Raw genomic sequence first — 6,914 nt, 5'->3', positions numbered from 1 at the left:
CTCCTCCATCTCCTCCTCTTCCTTTTTCTCTTCCTCCTTTTCCTCCTCCTTATCCTCTTTCTCTTCCTCCTCCTTCTCTTCCTTTTCTTTCTCCTCCTCCTTCTCCTCCTCCTCCCTCTCCTTCCCTCTACTCCTTCTCTCTCTTCCTTCTCCTACTTTATCTTCCCTCAACCTCCCAGATTCTGGAATTCCAGATAAGTGCCACCCCACAGTACATGCTCAGTTGATTTTGGTATTATCTTTTCAGGTTAGGTTGGTTGGTTGGTTTGGTTAGCTTTGTTGTTGTTGTTGTTGTTTTATTGTCTTTGATGGTTTCGTTTGTTTTTTTGTTGTTGTTGTTGTTTTGTTTTTTTTTTTTAAAGACGTGATTTTATTTTGCTCAGCTGGGCCTCAAACTCACAATGAACTGAAGAGGAATCACTGAATTCCTAATCCTGTGCCTCCCAAGTGCTGAATTAAAGGGATGTGCTACCATACACACTTGGGTTGTTCTTCATCATCATCATCAGTCATAATCAATCACCAGCCAGCAGCAGCCATCAACCATCATTGTGGGTGTAATTTTTTCAATCTACTTTAATAAGGGTTCAACCTCTTCTCTAGCACACCACCCGCCAAAGGTAGTAGAGAGGAAAGGTTATTAGGATACAGGGGAGGTGGACCTGTTTAGAAATAGCTCTTTAGGGTGATTCCCATCTTCACTGTCCTCAGTCCGGCCCACTCAGTGGACAGCACTCACAAACCCGCAGCTGCCGTTCAATCCAGTAGAAACCGTGAGGCTCCACAACCAGCCTGAGTCCACAGAAGCAGCAAAAAGCCATCATATTCATAATCTTTGTGTGCGTGCGTGTGTGTGTGTGTGTGTGTGTGTGTGTGAGTGTGAGTGTGTGTGCGTGTGTGTGTGTGAGTGTGAGTGTGTGTGTGAGTGTGTGTGTGAGTGTGAGTGTGAGTGTGTGTGTGAGTGTGTGTGTGAGTGTGTGTGTGAGTGTGTGTGTGAGTGTGTGTGTGAGTGTGAGTGTGTGTGTGAGTGTGTGTGTGTGTGTGTGTGTGTGTGTGTGTGTGTGTGTGTGGAAGATGTATATGGGATCAAATCAGGTGATTCTGTTTCTGTAGCAAGCACCTGCACCTGATGACTCATCTCCCTAGCGCTCTGTAGTCCATGTTGACCTGGAACTCATGGTAATCCTCTTGGCCTCATCATCCTAAGTACCGAGCTGCACGTAAGTCCCAACATGCCAGCGTGCCTGATTGTTTTCTAGAGCTTTCTCCTCGATTCAGATAAATAGCTTCAGTAAGTAGATTAATAAACCACTCTAGTTTTAGGGTATAGTGGCATGATTAGTTGTTAATGTTTTTTGAAAAATCTGTTTATATTGCTTGGTTTAATTTTAGACAAGGCCTCCTGTAGTGGAGGCAATACCTGAACTCACTGTATAGCTTGACCTTGAACTCCCGAGCCTCCTGTCTATGCCTCCCAAGTGCCAGAGTTGCAGGAGTTGCCACCACACCTGGGATATGCTCTACTTCTCACTGGGCTTCATAGACATTTTTCCAGGGTAAATATAGTGGCAAATCCCAGACGTGGATCTATGGAGAATTTCAAGCCTGGCAGGTTCTCTCCTCGGGTCTCCTCTTCCTCATTCTTATGTAAGTGACTTCAACAGCCACTTGAGATCACAGAATGCCTTGTGGGTGAGTTCAGCATGACTTCCTTCCGACCAGGTCTACCTTTTGTCCTGCTGGGTGATGACAGCCAACACACTTCCTTTTCCTCTCCTGAAACTTACTTCACCACTTAGGACTGTGGGTGGTTCTCTTTGGCAAGAACACCTAACTTGGAAATGAGCAAACTCCCATAATATTTGTCCCTTCAGGTTCACCACACCAAGCAGAGGTACCATGACACCGTCTTAGGTATCTGAGTTCAGGCCCACACTGAGGCTTTTGGGAAACATCCCATGTTATTCCTTCCATAGATTCTCTCATATGGAGACTTTAAATTGGGGGAATGTTGACAGAGAAAGAGTAAAGGATGGCAATGTCAGTGGACAGATAAGTAGAATGTCGCCCTTCACCTCAAAGGCTCCTTGCTAAAAATAACTTTGCTCATCTGAAGCAAGTGTCCAGGATGCAAAACCAATGGACCACCTGCAATACCCAGTACCTAAAAGTGATGAGCACCTTATGACGCTCATGAAAGTTACAGGTGATTTGATGAAATAGAGATGAAAGCAGAGGAAACCAGAGCTGAACTGTAAAGCCTGTGCTAATGGTCCTTGCTCTGGAACATTAGGAAAAAAAATGACTGCATTTTAAATACAGGGCATATGCTAGTGCTATGGTTGATAATGATGATGATGATGATGATGGTGGTGATGATGATGATGATGATGCTCCTCAGTGGGTAGCCAGAAGAGAAAAGGATGAGTAAAGAACAAACAACATTAAAAAAAAAAAAAAAAAAGAAACAGGAAAGTGAGATGCTCAGTGGGTAGAGGTCACCAAGCATGCCCGTACCCAGAGAACGGTGGAAGAAGAAAAACCACTCACCAACTGTGCTCCTCTGACCTCCATATGCATGCCATGTGGATACATGTGATAAATTAATGAATGAAATTTAATTAATTTTTGAGAATTTACTTGCTTTCATTTCATCTGTGATAGTGCTCGCCTGTGTCTGTGCGCCACCATGCGCACAGTGCCTCTAAGAGTCAGAAAAGTCTAAGAGTTACAGACAGTTGCGAGCTGCCATGCGGCTGCTGGGATACGAACCCAGGTCCTCTGGAAGAGCAGCTTGTGCTCGTAATCACTGAGATATCTCTCTAGCCCCAATAAATGGAATTTTTTAACTAATGGAAAACACAGAAAAAAGAAGCAACCACAGACACACACACACACACACACAATGATTTCTGAGGCCATCACATCTTGACTGTGTTCTGACCTTCGGAACACTGGAGATCCAGGACACAAAACCCCGACCAGTTCTTGAGAGCTTGGGGATGCGAACTCTTCCGGTTTCTAGAATAGCTTGAGATGAGTGTCTTTCCCTCCTTCGCCGGACTCTGAGCTCCGTGAGTGCCTGGGAAAACAGCAGTAAGTGTTTGAGAACACCCAGCATAACGCTACAGCACCTCCCCGTTATCACTCCACCTCAGCTCTGTGAATGTGAGTCCCAGGTGAGCAGCGGAGGCTTGGGCAGCAAGATGCTCCTGTTGACAGGAAGTCTCCAGTTCCAAGCAAACCAAGGTTGTATCCGAAAACACTGGCCTCTTCTCTCCTCTCTCCAACTGTGTCTAAGTTAACAGACCTGAAAGTCGGCCGTGGAAACTTTGGCATGTCAGTTTATTCTTATATTCAGCTTCCTTTGAGGCTTCCTTCTTGCTCACAGTGAGCCACAGCACGATGCCTAGAATCTATTCACTTTTCAAGACCTTTCCCCAGATGGAATTCACAAACCATACAGCTCTCTTATCTAATGTGCGCTGTCTGGTGACATTTAGTACATTTACAAAGTTATATGACATGCACTATTACCGAATCCTGGAATATTTCCGTCATCATTGAAATAGAACCGGGTTCCTATTAACTGACATGTCTCTCTCCCTCCAGTCCTTGGTAAACGGTGTGGATGTATCTAAAGTACACAGTCGGTATAAATTAACTTTATGATACATGGTGTTTTGTGCCTGGCTTCTTTGACTGAGCATACTGGGTTTGTTGTTGTTATTGTTGTTGTTGTTGTTGTTTTGTTTTGATTTTTTTTTCTCAGAGAGCATGACAGGAGTGAGGCTACTTCATACCCAAACAAGGCTTGGGCCTACTCAACCCGGAAGGAACAAAGGCCACATCATGATGAAGTTAGTTAAACTTGTTTCCACACCTGAGAGCTGGCTTCTCGGAAAGCATGCACGTGGCAGTCTGCTGATCTTTCCAATAAGCAAGGAAGGTCCCAGTCCCACCGGAGCACTTCCTCCTTTGTCCTCCTCCTGTCCCCCAACTAGAGCTACATAAACTAGCTCTACTATTTCAATAAATGAGCTGCCCTCTGGACCGTCTACCTGGGTTGTTCCTACTCGGTGCCGGCTGAGACCCTGCTTCCCGGCTCCTCAGCATCCTGAGGCCACCGGTGCACAGGGACAATGACAAGGGACGAACGTGTGTATTTGTACATCACTTTGCATTCCTGTGCCCAAGGAGACCAGAAGAGAAGTCAGGTTCCCTGGAAGTAGAGTTGTGGATGTTTATGATCCACCATGAGTCTACCATGAGGAACTGAACCCAAGCCCTCTGGAAGAACAGCCAGAATATTTAAGGTTCTTTCAGAGTGGCAATGCTTGAAGTTCATTGCATTTTATTGTTAAAACATTTCTTCCTTTCACTTTCTTCTTCACTGAGGGTTGAGCCCAGAGCCACATATATGTTGGCAAACACTCTACTACTGAGCTGTGTCCCCAGCCCTGACAATATTCTTCTATGTGACTATGCCACCTCCAATTGTCTGAGAGATATTTGGTTACAGTTTAGTCTGGTGCTAATCACGTTAGATCTGCTGGGTTCTTGGTGTTTGTTTTGTTTCGCTTTTAGTTTTATTTTGAGACAGGCTTTTACATAGTCTAAGGCTGGCCCTGAACTCTCTATGTAGCTGAGGTTAGCCTTGAACTGATCCTCCCACTGCTGTGCCCCAAGTGAAGATGAGCCACCACACCCCTTGTTAGATTCATTTACAGCTAATGCCTCAGAGCATCCTGTTGTTCTAAGCAGAATCCTATATAAGCTCCCTTCATCTGTAACAAACTGTCAGAAACGAAGTCTGAACCCTGCATCACACAGCAATTTCTACTTTGGACTTAAGGAGACTGACTGATCGGGCTGCAATTGCTGGGAGCTCTCCCAGGACCCACATGAGGCGTCCTGGAAAACGTTTAATTCCAAAAAAAATGAAACATGTGGTCATCCTATATTGGAACTTCGCACAGAAGGAAATAGAAAATCTACTCTCTTTCATGAGCTTTGTGGTTTCTGTTCAAGCAAATGTTCAAAGAGACTCGCAAGGTAGCTATTATTTTATATACCTTCATTTAACAGAAAGCAATTATTATCTTAATTCCTGCATCACTGGCAACGCATGACATTTCCGCGTGTTCATTCTTTAGAGTAAGTACATCTTGTGTAGATTTCTAGTCTGGTTATGCAGCAGCTGACCTCGCTCATGCAGAAAACCTCAGCTCCACAAGGTGGCAGTGTGTAGCATTCTGCAGACTCAAGTACAGGTGGAGCGCAAGTAATAAGCATCTTTGGGTACGTGTGCTTTCTCAGAAAACAACAATGGTAGGTCCCTGCCCGTGAGAACAATGACTTCCTCCTATTCCAGAACTACTGTCCATCTCCAAACTCCAGTCAAGAAAAGACATGGGGGGCTGGAGAGATGGCTCGGTGGTTCCAAACACTGACTGCTCTTCCAGAGGTCCTGAGTTCAAGTCCCAGCAACCACAGGGTGGCTCACAGCTACCTGTAATGGGATCTGATGCTCTCTTGTGGTGCGTCTGAAGAGAACAACAGGGTACTCACATGCATAAAAAAAATATATCTTATTTTTTAAAAAAAGCCGGTTGTGGTGGCACACACCAGTAGGATTTGCTGAAGGAGGCAGAGGCAGGAGGATCACGAGTGCAAGTCCAGCCTGGGCTACACATTTAACCTGTTATTTCCGGCCTCCCTCTAGCTGCCATCTTGCATCCCCGCATGTGTGTGCTTTATATCAGCAGGTCTGCCCGAGACCCCCTGAGTATGAATCTTAGTTCCCCCACGCGGCCCCATTTTCACTCCAATAAGATGAAAGAAACGATCATGAACCAGGAAAAAAACTCGCCAAACTGCAGGCACAAGTGCGCACTGGTGGGAAAGGAACTGCTCGTAGAAAGAAGAAGGTGGTTCACAGAACAGCCACAGCAGATAAAAAACTGCAGTTCTCCTTTTAAAAGTTAGGGATAAGCAATTATCTCTGGTATTGAAGCGGTGAACATGTTTACAAACCAAGGAGCCGTGATCCATTTTAACAACCCTAAAGTTCAGGCGTCTCTGGCAGCAAACACCTTCACCACTCCAGGCCACGCTGAGACAGAGCAGCTGACAGAAACGCTTCCCAGCATCCTAAACCAGCGCGGTGCACAGTCTGACTAGTTTAAGGAGACAGGCTGAAGCTCTGCCCGAACAATCTGTGGATGGAAAAGCTCCGCTTGTTTCTGGAGAGGAGGATGCTGAGGTTCCAGATCTGGTGGAGAAATGAGGCTTCTAAGAATGAGGGAAACTGAATTGAAGGAGCTTCTGAAGTAGGTGACTCTTGCAGAAGTCACAGGATCTGCTATTTTATATCATGACTGCTTTTTAAATTTTTGTGTTTATTATGGATCTGATAAAATCGATCTCTAATATTTTTAAGCCCAAGCTCCCCAGACACTGCAGCTCTTTTCAGTTTTCGTTTATACCCAATTCATCCTTTGCGGCAAATCAAGCTGAAGAAGTCTGGGAATAATTTTGGGAAGGGTTAATAAAATTCTTTGCCCAGTTTTAAAAGAAAGAAAGGAAGGAAGGAAGGAAGGAAGGAAGGAAGGAAGGAAGGAAGGAAGGAAGAAAGAAAGAAAGAAAGAAAGAAAGAAAGAAAGGAAGAGAAAAAACAGGGAAGTTCGAACAAACAGCTCAGTGACTATAATTGCTTCAAGTATTTTACAAAACATCATAAAAGGTTTTTTATTTCCTGAGAGAATCTTACAGAATTATAGAGACTTCAAATCACAAAATTAAATATTTCAGCCTTTTATCACAAAAAAATTACGTTCTGTACTGTACAGACTCTTGACATTTTGTGGAATGTATCTCTGCTTTCACTTAACGAGGGCGTGGATATGCGTGCC

The 6,914-nt window shown here is 44.6% G+C and overlaps 1 pseudogene across 1 annotated transcript; it reads left to right on the top strand.

Annotated features, from left to right (window-relative positions):
- The first annotated feature begins 5,850 nt into the window (after positions 1-5,850).
- On the top strand, positions 5,851-6,314 carry LOC308437173 (transcription factor BTF3-like; annotated as a pseudogene). Its single transcript has 2 exons — positions 5,851-5,916; positions 6,017-6,314. The product of its transcript is annotated as a transcription factor BTF3-like (transcript).
- Positions 6,315-6,914: the final 600 nt, after the last annotated feature.

Source organism: Micromys minutus (genome assembly GCF_963924665.1).
Source record: "Micromys minutus genome assembly, chromosome: 25".
Lineage (NCBI taxonomy): Eukaryota > Metazoa > Chordata > Mammalia > Rodentia > Muridae > Micromys > Micromys minutus.
Note: the sequence above shows the minus strand (reverse complement) of the source record. Positions and strands in the feature narration are given on the sequence as shown.